Raw genomic sequence first — 11,439 nt, 5'->3', positions numbered from 1 at the left:
TGCAGGGCGAGGTTAGCAGCGCCTTCTTGTGCACAATAGACTCTCTTCGTACGCAGTGATCTAACTTAAACAGCCAGCCGCAGCGCTGCAACCCTGTTGCCAGCGGCTGGCTGTACACTGGGTCTTGCCTTCCATTTATATTTGACTGTGTTATCTGATAGCGAGCCAGGCGCTGGTTGATGCCCGCGCTGCGTCCATCAGTGTGGACAACTCACAGTGTTTTTATTGGCCTCCAGCGGGTATTAGGATTATCCCAGATTCCTTTTTTAGCCCTCTCTGGTCAGGCTTAGCACTCACTGCCCTGGGCTCAAGCGCCTGGAGAGGCAGGGAGAGCGGGCTTGCGGAGCTCCGGCCGGTCACGATAGAGAGCGGGCGGTTTGCGCGCTCCGGCCGGATAGGTGAGAGCGGTCGGCGAGAGCGGGGCTTGCCGAGACGCTCCGGCCAGGAGAGCCGGGAGAGCGGGCTTGCCGGGTCCTAAGTCCGGGAGCGGGGTTGCGCAGCTCCGGACTGGGGCTCAAGGTGGGGGTCGAGGCGAGCTCTTGGGCTTGAAGTGACCCCGAGGGACCAGGCCTGCTAACTAGCGTGCAATGCCATGACACTCCCAGGGTGTCCTCAAGCATGCTGGCTGGTTCAACTTCAAGTCTCCTCCCAGGTGCCCATGATTTGCCACCGTACCAGCTGGATCCTTGCAGGGGCGGTCGCGCTTCTGAGGTTCGCTCCCCGCGCCGAGGGGAAGGACTGGGGGGCTCCCACCCAACAAGCCAGTGTGACCCTAACTAGCGGGGGCTGAGCGCTGCAGCCCCCCACTCCCCCCACGAGCTGGGGAGCACAATCAGGCCTTGTGTCTCCTCCCAGTTGGGTTCTAGGGGTAGTCCTCACCCACGCCTAGGGCTTTCGCACGGTGCTGGCTGAAACAGTCCCCTCTTATTCTCAGTGAGGCGAACCACAAGCCGGAGCTTGCCCGGCGGGCCTGCTGCAGGGCGGGGGTTGAGCTCCGGTGGGCAGAGAGTCCTAGGCTCCCAGTGCCCCCAGCAAACACCCCAGTGTCTTGATTCCTGCCCTGGGGAGGCATTCACTCCCAGGATGAGAGTGGGATTCTCAACCTTTGTCTCATGATATGATGTGTGCCTCAGTTTCCCCTCTGTGCGATCGCGCAATAGCTAGGGTTATGCCAGGATAGGTGCAGCGACCCTAGAGGGCAGGTACTGGCGACGTCTGCACGAAACGGCCAACACCCTGTGCCGCAGAAGTTTGGTTGGTAACTGACGGCGCCCCCTGCACTGCAAGAACAGCACAGGACGTGCTGGAGAACAGACAGGTGCCCTGCTGGCCCGAGGAAATAGACAAAGCCGGGGCACTGAGAGTCGGTCAGCTTCCTGGGACTCGGTGGGTATAGGCCCCTGGGCTCTGCCTCCCCCTACCCCATGCCCAACCGTGTTGCTAGTGTCCCTGGTGGGTGCTAACCAAGCCCTGTCCTACGCTTTTCTGTGATCAGTGGCCACTGGGCCTGCTCTTGCTCCTGTGGGACTGCGGTGAATTTCTCTGTGATTTTTTTCCCCCAGCACCTGTCTGCCTAACCCCCCCCTGGCAGCAGGTCTGAAAAAGCCCAGACAGGGACCCCAGCCCGGGACACCCCCCCCCCACGAGCCCCGCTGTTCAAGATGTTTCGACAATGGTAGACATGCAGGCAGCAACCAACTACCGTGGATGCTCAGTCCATCCCAAAACTTCAGCACATTGTGCCCAATTGATTCCTCAAACACCCTTCTCCAGCATCCTGGTGCTTACCCCCACCAACTGCCCCACCACCAGGTAGATTCACCCTCACAGCCCTGATAACTACGACCGTTTACCCAATGCACTCACAACCCATCACCATGCAGCATTTTATCCCAAGTGCAGAGCAGGCAGTGCCCCAAGTGCAGCAGCAGGCAGTGCAGAGCCTCAAGAAGAACATATTCAAACCTGGGAGTGTAATGCTAATCACCGTACCCCCCTTCCTGGTTTTATGTATTGTATTTAATAGGATTTCTTGTCTTTCTTATTTTCACTGCTTTATAATTATTTACCGAAACTGTACATCTACGACAAGTTAAAAATAGGAACTGCAAATCAATGAATCACTGCAAGTAAAACATGTCTTGAAGCAATTCTTAACTGCAATGGAAGGCACCCCAACATTACTGTTGCTTTCAGCCTTCAAGTGCTCCTTTAAGGCATCCCTTTATCTTGGAAGCACCTGTGCTGGGCCTCTCTACTAGCCCTGCCCGTCTCTGGCTGGGCAAAATTCAGGCCATCCAGGCATTAAACCTCGAGGCCCATTTTGCACTGAAGGTTTCACCCTTCCACTTCACAAAATATTAGGAGGATACAGCACAGCGCGTTATAATCGTGATGCTGCTTCCAACACAGTTGTAGCTTCCCATAGAAGAACTTCCTGCCATCTCCACCTTCAAACGGCAAAAAGCACACTCCACAGTCATTCTCACTGGCTCAGCCAATTGTAGTTGACACCAAGGTACTTGCTCCTCGTCAAGCTTCCGTATTACGGTTTCATGAAGCAAAGAGCAATTAAACGGGTAAGTGGGAGTCTCCAAGGATCACAAATGGGCATTTTTCAACTCCCCAACTAGTGATTCTTACAGTCTGGGAAAAAAGTCCCCTGCCTGCAGCTTCTTACTGACAGGCCACTGTCTCCGAAAGAATGACGTGCATCATGCACCTTTCCAGGCCATCCTGTGTAATGTCAGTGAAACATTCCACAGTGATCCACAAGCGCCTGCGAGAACCATGAGAAAATACCCCTTGGCGATTAATGTACTCGTGGATGCAGAGTGGGTGGTGCCAGGATAGAATGGTGCGTCCCATCTCATGCCTCCCACTCCACAGTTTAGAGGAAACCCATTTGGGCTAAAGCCTTATCCACAAGTGTCTTCTGCACATTCCCCCAAGAGTCTACGGTTCGTCTGAACATGCATGCCGATTAAATGGCCCTGCATAATTGCATCACCACTATTCCAACGTCGACTTTCCCACTCCAAAGCTGGTTGCGGAAAACCTTCCGGATCGGTAAGCTTGTCTGGACGCTTGCCAGCTTTCCAGACTGAATAGCCACCGCTTCTCCCTGACAGGGCAGCCTCTCAGTCTCGTGTCCAGGTGCTGCCGCAGTTGCGGGCAGAGCTCAGCACACAGTCCCAGGACAAGTGGCTTTTCGCATCCTAAAGTTTCTGCAGCCACCTGCTCGTCATTCCCAGACTTGCAGGGACGATGTGATCCCACCACTCATTACCTTGTTTCCCGAGCCCAAAGGCGGCGTTCCACGCTGCAGAGCACGTCCGTTACTGCCACAAGCAATTTAGTGTCAGCCGTGTCAGCACATCTATTTTCAATCATCTGAGCTCTCACTGTACCTTTGGACGCTAAGGAATAGATCAACTGCCAGACGGGATGTGCTGGCAACCATTCATCCGCAATCATCCTAAGCAGCTCGGGCTCCATTCTCCTGAATTCACCAGCGCAGCAGAACCAATCACAATAGGCATCCAGAACGTGCCTGAAAAGAGGAAAGCGATGCACCACCCTTGAACAGGTAAGCGGAGATGACCCGCACCCTTTCCGCTCACCCCGTCCCACAACCTCCCTCAAGCTAGGCAAAATGGGACGGAGGTCTCTGTGGATAGCTCGCGCCACAATGCACCACTCACAACAGAGTTGCAAACTGGTTGCCAAGTGTGTTCCTGGACACACTGCAGCGCTGTTGCCGTACACAGCGCTTGTACAACCACAGCTGTAACTGGGCCAGGCGCTGTAAAACTGTAGTGTGTAGACAAGCCCTTAGTTTAAATCATCTAACTTTTTGCTGTTGAGGTAGCTTCCCTCTCAGTTTGTTCTGGTTCTTGCCTCCTTCCTGTGAATGCTTTAGGGCTCCAGAGCATCTAAGGCTCGTGTTTTATTGCATGGCAGTTGGGAGCAGAGTCAAAATTACTAACATTTTTCCCACCCTCATTTTAAAGATTAATTTCTACTCCAAACCTCTTTTCAAGCTGCCTATACTCCAACCACCACCTTATCTTAACACCTGAGTTCGACTCTTAGAGCTCTGAGCTTTAAATAGCCCCCTGAGCCCTGCTGGCAGTGAGTGGGGTATTTAAATCCTGGGGCTCCAGCTGCCTCTGCCACCCCGCGTCCTTCAAATAGCGCGGAGCCCCGCCTCCCTCTTGCTTCCCCGTGCTCCTGTGGCCTATAAAAGGTCCCCGGGAGTAGGAAGCGGGGTTTGGGGGCTACTTAAAGGGCTGGGGTTCCAAGCTGCCTCTGCTGCACCCCGTGATGCCCATACCAGTCCAGCCCCCCCTGCCTGCAGCCCAGCTCTGCACCCCGTGCCACAGCCACCTCTGCCAACACCCTGAATTCCTGTTCTCCAGCCAACCCCTGCCAACACCCCTCGCACAGCCCTGCGTCCAAAGCCAGCAGCCCCCCACACTTATGCTGCCCGCACCAGCTCTGCACCACCTCATGCCCAGCTCCGCACCCCCGCCCTGTTTCCTAGTCAACCCTGCTGCACCCCACTGTCTGAAGGCCAGGCCCACCCCACACCCCTTTCGTTTACCAATCAGCCCCACATCCCTTAGCCCTGCCTGCTGCCAGGACCCTACCTCCAGTCAGCCCCTGCCCTGCTTCAGCCAGCCCCATGTCCACCGCTGCCCCTGCAGTTTCCAGGGCATATAACCCTGCAGGGAGCAGCTATGGAACCAACACATGTGCCACACCCCCAGGAGTGGCGGACCCACACATGTGAAACAGCAGTCATAATAACCATCAAACAGCAAATATATGATGCAATGATATATAATTTATTATTCATTATAGTTATGGAAAGTTAAATAATACATGAAAGAAAATGAGAGGCCTTTTTTTTTTCACTTTTTTTTAAGTCATCCCTGCCGATCTTTGCTTCTCTTGGTAGTCAATTCTTCTCTTTGGCAGACCTTCTCCTTTTTAGCTTGGCAGGCCTGTTCCTTTTCATGGTTCCTTATCCCACCAGTCTTGCAACTTTTTATTATTCCTGTTTTGGTGGGGGATTGAAATAACAGATTCATAAACTCTTTCACCATCTCTTCCTTATCTTCCTTGCGTTTTTTTTTAAAGCTTTGCAGTCTTTCGAAGTCTGCCACTGGTGAAAGTGCAGTATTCAAGGTACTTTAAAAAAAAAAAAAACCAGGAGCTAATAAACTGTTAATACCGGCCTCCATTGTTTTAGAGTCTATTTGTGTAGCATCATTTACACAATTCTGGCATAGCACAGAGACGCCGCTAGCTGCAGATAGATGATGCAAAGTTTCCCCAACACGTGGCTCACAGTGGAATGGGGCTGCCATTGGCTCACCTGGGGAAGGGGTGGGTGTACAATTATAAATGGCGTGGAGGTTTGCTCTCACTGTGCAGCCATGGGGATGTTCTCTGTGACTTGGAAAGCAAAGAGCAGCTACAGGGAATATAACACTGAACCCTACACCCACATGCTGCCACACGCGCTACTCTCCAGAGCCATCTTGCACCGGCAGCTCAACCTGCCGAGGGTGGCGGTTGTTTCACTCTGGGAAAGCCATGGGTTTACTGTGGCTTTGTGGAAAGCATTAAGAGCAGCTACAGGAAATCATGGGCTATTCCACACTAGGCATTGCTTGCAGGCAGCCATAGCCCCCCTGCTCCCATATCATTGCTACATCAACATGCTCCTTTACTGATTCTAAGCTTATTGTCCAGAGATCTACGCTTGTTCTACACTGGCAAGTTGCAGCGGCTGGTGAGGGGCGTTTACGCGCTGCAACTTAAGCAGGTGTCTACACTTAAAACTCGCCAGCGCTGCCAACTCCTGTTCTGCAGCGTGCTGAACTGGGTCTGGCTTTCAGTTGTGCGAGACCAGCGCTGGTTGCGTGATGCAGCGCTGGTTCAGGTGTGGACATCCCAGTGTTATTGGCCTCCGGAGTTTCGGACTTCCGCTTCCTTTTTAGCCTCTTGGTCAGGCTTTGCACTCCATTGCCCTGGCTCAGAGCCTGGAGAGGAGCGAGGCGGGGCTTGCCGGGAGCTCCTGGCCAGGGTGAGAGCCGGGGTTTTTGCCGCGCTCGGCCGGGGGAGAGCGGGCGAGAGCGGGGGTTGCCGGAGCTCACCGGAGCGAGAGCCGGCGGAGAGGTGGCTTGCCTGTGATAAGCTCCGGCGTGAGGAGCGGGGGACTTGCCGCGCTCGGACTGGGGCTCAAGTGGTGGGTGCGGAGCGAGCTTGGTGGCTCTGAAGTGAGCCCCGACGGACCGGCTGTCTAACTTTCTGCTCCGTGACACCCAGCGGTGTCCTAGAGCACTGGCATTGGGTCACTCAAGTTCCCCCAGGTGCCCCGTCCAGCTGGACTTCTTGGCAGGGTGCGGCGGCTCTGAGGGTTCGCTCCAGCGCCGGAGGAGGCTGGGGGGCGCTCCCGCCCAACAAGCCAGTGTGACTCCTAAGGGGGCTGACGCTGTGCCAGCCCCCACACCCGAGCTGGGAGCCGACAGGCCTGTGTGCTCCATCCCAGTTGGGTTCGGGGGTGTCTCCCACGCTTAGGGCTTGCCGGTGCTTGGGCAACTGACAGTCCCCTTTTTCTAGCTGGGCAACCCAGCCGGAAGCTGCCCAGGGGCTGCCTGCAGGGGCTGCGGGTTGAGGCTCGGTGGGCAGGTCTCAGTGCTTCCAGTGCCCAGTCAAACACCCAGGTCTTTGCATTCCTGCCTGGGGGAGGCATCACTCCCAGGATTGAGTGGGATGTCTCAACGTTGTCTTGAACTGATGTGTGCCTCAGTTTCCCTCTGTGCGATCGATAGCTAGGGTGATGCGGGATAGGTGCAGCGACCCTAGAGGGCAGGGGTGATGGCCGCGGTCTGCAGAGACACGGCCAAACACCTGTAGCCGGTCTTAGAGTTGGTAACTGCGGGCCCCCTGCATACTGACAAGGATCGCGAGTTGCTGAGAGAACGACAGGTGCCCTTGCTGCGCCGGGAACGAGACAAAGCCGGGGCATTGCTGGAGGGGTTCAGTTCCTGTGATCGGCGGGAGGCCCTGGGTCTGCGCCCCCACCCCAATGCATCTTTGCTGGAGTTTGTCCCTGGGTGGGTGCTAACAGCGCCTTGTCCTACGGCTTTTTCTGTGATCAGTGGCCAACTGTGCTCTGCTCTGGGGGACTGGTGCGGATTTTTCTCTGTGATTTTTTTCCCCAGCACCTGGTCTGCCTTTACCCCTGGCCAGAGGTATGAAAAGGCCAGACAGGGACCCAGCCGCACCCCCCGCCCCACGAGCCCTAGTTCAAGATGTGTTCAACAATGTAGACATGCAGCTAGGCCGACTACCCGTGCGATGGGCCTCAGTCCATCCCAAATCAGCACATTGTGCCCCAATGTTACCTCAAACACCCTTTCTCAGCATCTGGGTGCTTACCACCACAACTGCCCCCCACCACAGTACGTTCACCTACAAGCCTTGATTAACTACGCCTTACCCATGCACTCAACACCATCACCTGCAGGTCATTTTAATTCCCCAAGTGCAGAGCAGGCAGTGCCCCAAGTGAGCTAGCAGCAGTGCAGAGCCCTCAAGGGCAAGAACATATTCAAACTGGGTGTTAATGGCTAATCACCGTACCCCTTCCTGCTTTGTTGTTTTGTATTTTTTAATAAAGGATTTTCTTGTCGTTTTATTCCTGTTTTTTATTACAGAAACTTGTACATCTACGACAAGTAAAAAATAGGAACTTGCAATCAATGAAATCACTGGCAAGTAATGCTGTGAAGCAATCGCTTAACTGGCAATGGAAGGCACCCAACATTACTGTTGGGCTTTCAGCCTCAAAGTGTCCCCTTTAAAGGCATCCCTTTATCCTTGAAGCACTGTGCTGGGCTCTTCTATTAGCCTGCTTTTGGCGTGGGAAATTCGCCTCCAGGCATTGACTCGGAGGCCCATATTGTACTGAAGGTTTCACCTTCCTTTCACAAATATTAGGGAGTATACGCACTGGCGGGTTATAATGTGGGGATTCGCCTGCTTTCCTCAAACGTGGCTTCCCATAGAGACTTCTCCATCTCCCTTCAAACGGCAAAGCACATCCACAGTCATTCTGTCTTCAGCTTAGTTGAACGGTTCCTTGTCCTGTCAAGCTTCCCTGTGATACGGTTTGCATGAGCCAAGGTCGATAACGGGGTAATAGGGTGGGGTCTCCAGGATCACAGATGGCAGTTCGACGTCCCCAACTGTGAATCTTACGGGGTCTGGGAAAAAGTCCCTGCCTGCAGCTTCGCTTGAACAGGCATGTTCCGAAGATGCGATGCTCATGCACCTTTCCAGGACCATCCTGTGTTAAATGTTCAGTGAACACCCACAGGTGGTCACAAGCGCCTGGAGAACCATGAGATCTACCCCTTCACGTTTAATGTACTCGGGATGCCAGGCTGGGGTGGTGCCGCAGGATTGGTATGCGTCCCATCTATTGCCCCTCCACAGTTTAGGGAAACCCATTTTGGCAAAGCCATCCCACAATGTCCTGGCACATTCCAGAGTCACGTTCGTGACAGATGCGATAATGGCCCTGCCATACTTGCATCACCACTATTTTCAGGATCGACTTTCCCCCTCCAAAACTGGTTTGCCGACCGATCTGGATGCTGTCTGGAGTTGCCAGCTTTCCAGACTGCAATAGCCACTCGCTTCGTCCCTGACAGGGCAAGCTCTCAGTCTCGTGTCCGTGCCCGCAGGGTTGGGGAGCGTTAGGGCGATGGGAATGCTTCGCATGCTGCGCCAATTGCGTCCCGACTTGCGGACGATGTCGATCCCACCACTCAGTACTTGTTAGCAAAGGCGGCGTGTGGGCAGTCCGTACCGCACAAAGCAATTTAGTGTCAGCTCGTGTCAGTGCAGCATCTATTTTCATCATCTGAGGTCTCACTGTCAGGTGGTAGGATAGATAACTTGCAGAGGTTTGGATGTGTGGCAGCAACTGTTTCGGCTCCATTCTTCCTGAAATCAACGCGGCCCGAATACAATTGGCACCAAACGGCTTGAAAAGAGCGATTGCACGGGTCGTTGGGTGCGGTAATGGCCCGCCCTTCCGTCCCTTCCAAACCCCCGTGGGGCCTGGTGCTGTTGGATAGGCCTCCCCCCAATGCACATCACAACCGGGTCACATGAGATCGTTTAACCGGAGCAAGTATTGCAGGTGGCGACACGCTTACAACTGCGGTCGGCTCAGCGCTGGCCCCCAAACCAATGGGACGTAATCAACCTGGCTCCCCCTCTGTTTCTGGTATCTTGCCTCCTTCCTGTGCAGCTTATAGGGCTCCGAAAGCATTAGCTCTGTTTTTTGCATGGCAGAGTTGTGCTGAGCAGCAGTCAAATTATTAGCATGCCTTCCCACCATCATTTTTAAGATTAATTTCTACTCCCACCTCTTCTGACAAGCTCGCCTATATCTCCACCACCACCTTATGCTTTAACACCTGAGTTCGACCTTAAGCTCTGATCCCTTTAAATATGCCCCCTGAGCCCTGGGGCCGCTCGAGCGCGCGGTATTTTCGAAAGGTCCTGGGCTCCAGCCTGCCTCTGCCACGCCCGGGTCCTTCAATAGCCGCCGGGCCCGCCTCCCTTATTGCATTCCCCAGTGATCCCTGTGGCTATTTAAAAAGAGGTCCCCGGGTAGAAGGGGTTTGGGGCTACTTAAAGGGCTGGGGTCAGCTGCCTCTGCTGCAACCCCGTGACTTTGCCCTACCAGTCCAGCTCCCCCCTGCCTGCCGCCAAGCTCTGCACCCCGGTGCCCACAGCCACCCTTGCCAACCCCTGTCCTGTCTCAGCCAACCCTGCCACAACACCCCTGCAGCCTACAAAGCAGCCAGCCCCCACACACTGCTGGCCGCACCAGCTTTCTGCACACTCTGCCCAGCCCGCACCCCCTGCCCTGTTTCCAGTTCAACCCTGCTTTTGACCCACTGTCTGAAGCCAAGGCCCGCCCACACCCCTTGTTTTCCACAGCCCCACATCCCTTGCCCTGCCCTGCTGCCCGACCTACTCCAGCAGCCCTGCCCTCCTTCAGCAGCCCATGAGATCCTCCCGTATTCATCCATCACCGTGCCCGCAGTTTCCAGGATTAACCCTGCAGGGCAGCGAACAACCATGTGCACACCCCCAGGGGTGGCGTGGGACCCAACATGTGAAACAGCAGTCATTAATATTATCAACGCATATATGATTGCAATGTATATAATTATTATTTCATATAGTTTATGGAAAGTAAAATAATAATGAAAGGAAATGAGAGGCTTTTTTTTCCACTTTTTTTAAGTCATCCCTGCGGTTCTGGTATCATTCCTTTCTCTTGGCAGCCCTTCTCCTTGGGAGCTGTTTCCTTTTCATGTTTTCCTTATCCCTCGTCTTTGCAAACTTTATTTTCTGTGGATGGCTGCCTATCTTTCCTTTACTTTCTTGTTTCTTAAGCTTTGCAGTCTTCAGAAGTCTGCCACTGATGAGCTTAGTATTCAGGGCACTAAAAACTAGAGAAGTTAATCTGTAATACAGGGCCTGCATTTGTTTTTAAGAGTTTTTTGTAGTCAGAGCATAGCACCGAGAGGCCGCAGCTGCAGTAGAGTTGGCAAGTTTCCCACACGTGGCTTCACAGTGGAAGGGGGGTGCATGTGGCTCACCTGGGAAGGGGGTGCGGGTGGAGGTTGCTTCACTGTGGAGCAGGCCCCTGTGGATTGTGCGAAAGCAAGAGCAGCCGACGCACCCACATTCCCAGCGTCCCGGCAGCACACGCAGCCTCACTGGGAAGGGGTGGGGTTGTTTTCACTCTGGAAGCCATGGGTTTCTTTGGCTTGTGGAATAGCACAGAGCAGCTCAGGAACTCAATGGGCTTCACTGGGGGCAGCCATAGCGCTCCAAAACATTTGCATCCTTAATAAAGCTTTACCAGGACGGCTCCTCTGCTGGTTCCGTACTCGGCGGGGCCTGGCTGAAAATAGCCTGTGTCATGACTCCTGGGAGTCTCCAAACCTCAGGCCGGTTCCTCTACAACTCCCCCTCCTCTCAGGCTTCTGAGCCCAGGGCAAGTGGAGTGCAAAGCCAATGACTGGGGCTGAAAGGATTTGCGGATAAGTCCTATCCTCTGAGGCCAATTAAAACGCTTGGTGAGTGCTCCACCTGTCCACACCTGATGACCAGCGCTGCATCACCAGCGCTGGTCTCGCTACACCGGAAGCAGACCCAGGTGTACAGCCAGCGCTGCAAACGGAGTTGCAGCGCTGGCTGAGCTTTTAAGTGTAGACACCTGCTAAGTTGCAGCGCTGTAACCCCCTCGCCAGTGCTGCAACTTGCAAGTGTAGCCAAGCCCTTCATGTGATGAGACAATACCAGCCTGCTTACATTCTAGAGACAAAAAGG

This window comes from Chelonoidis abingdonii, chromosome 1 (genome assembly GCF_003597395.2).
Source record: "Chelonoidis abingdonii isolate Lonesome George chromosome 1, CheloAbing_2.0, whole genome shotgun sequence".
Taxonomy (NCBI): domain Eukaryota; kingdom Metazoa; phylum Chordata; order Testudines; family Testudinidae; genus Chelonoidis; species Chelonoidis abingdonii.
Note: the sequence above shows the minus strand (reverse complement) of the source record.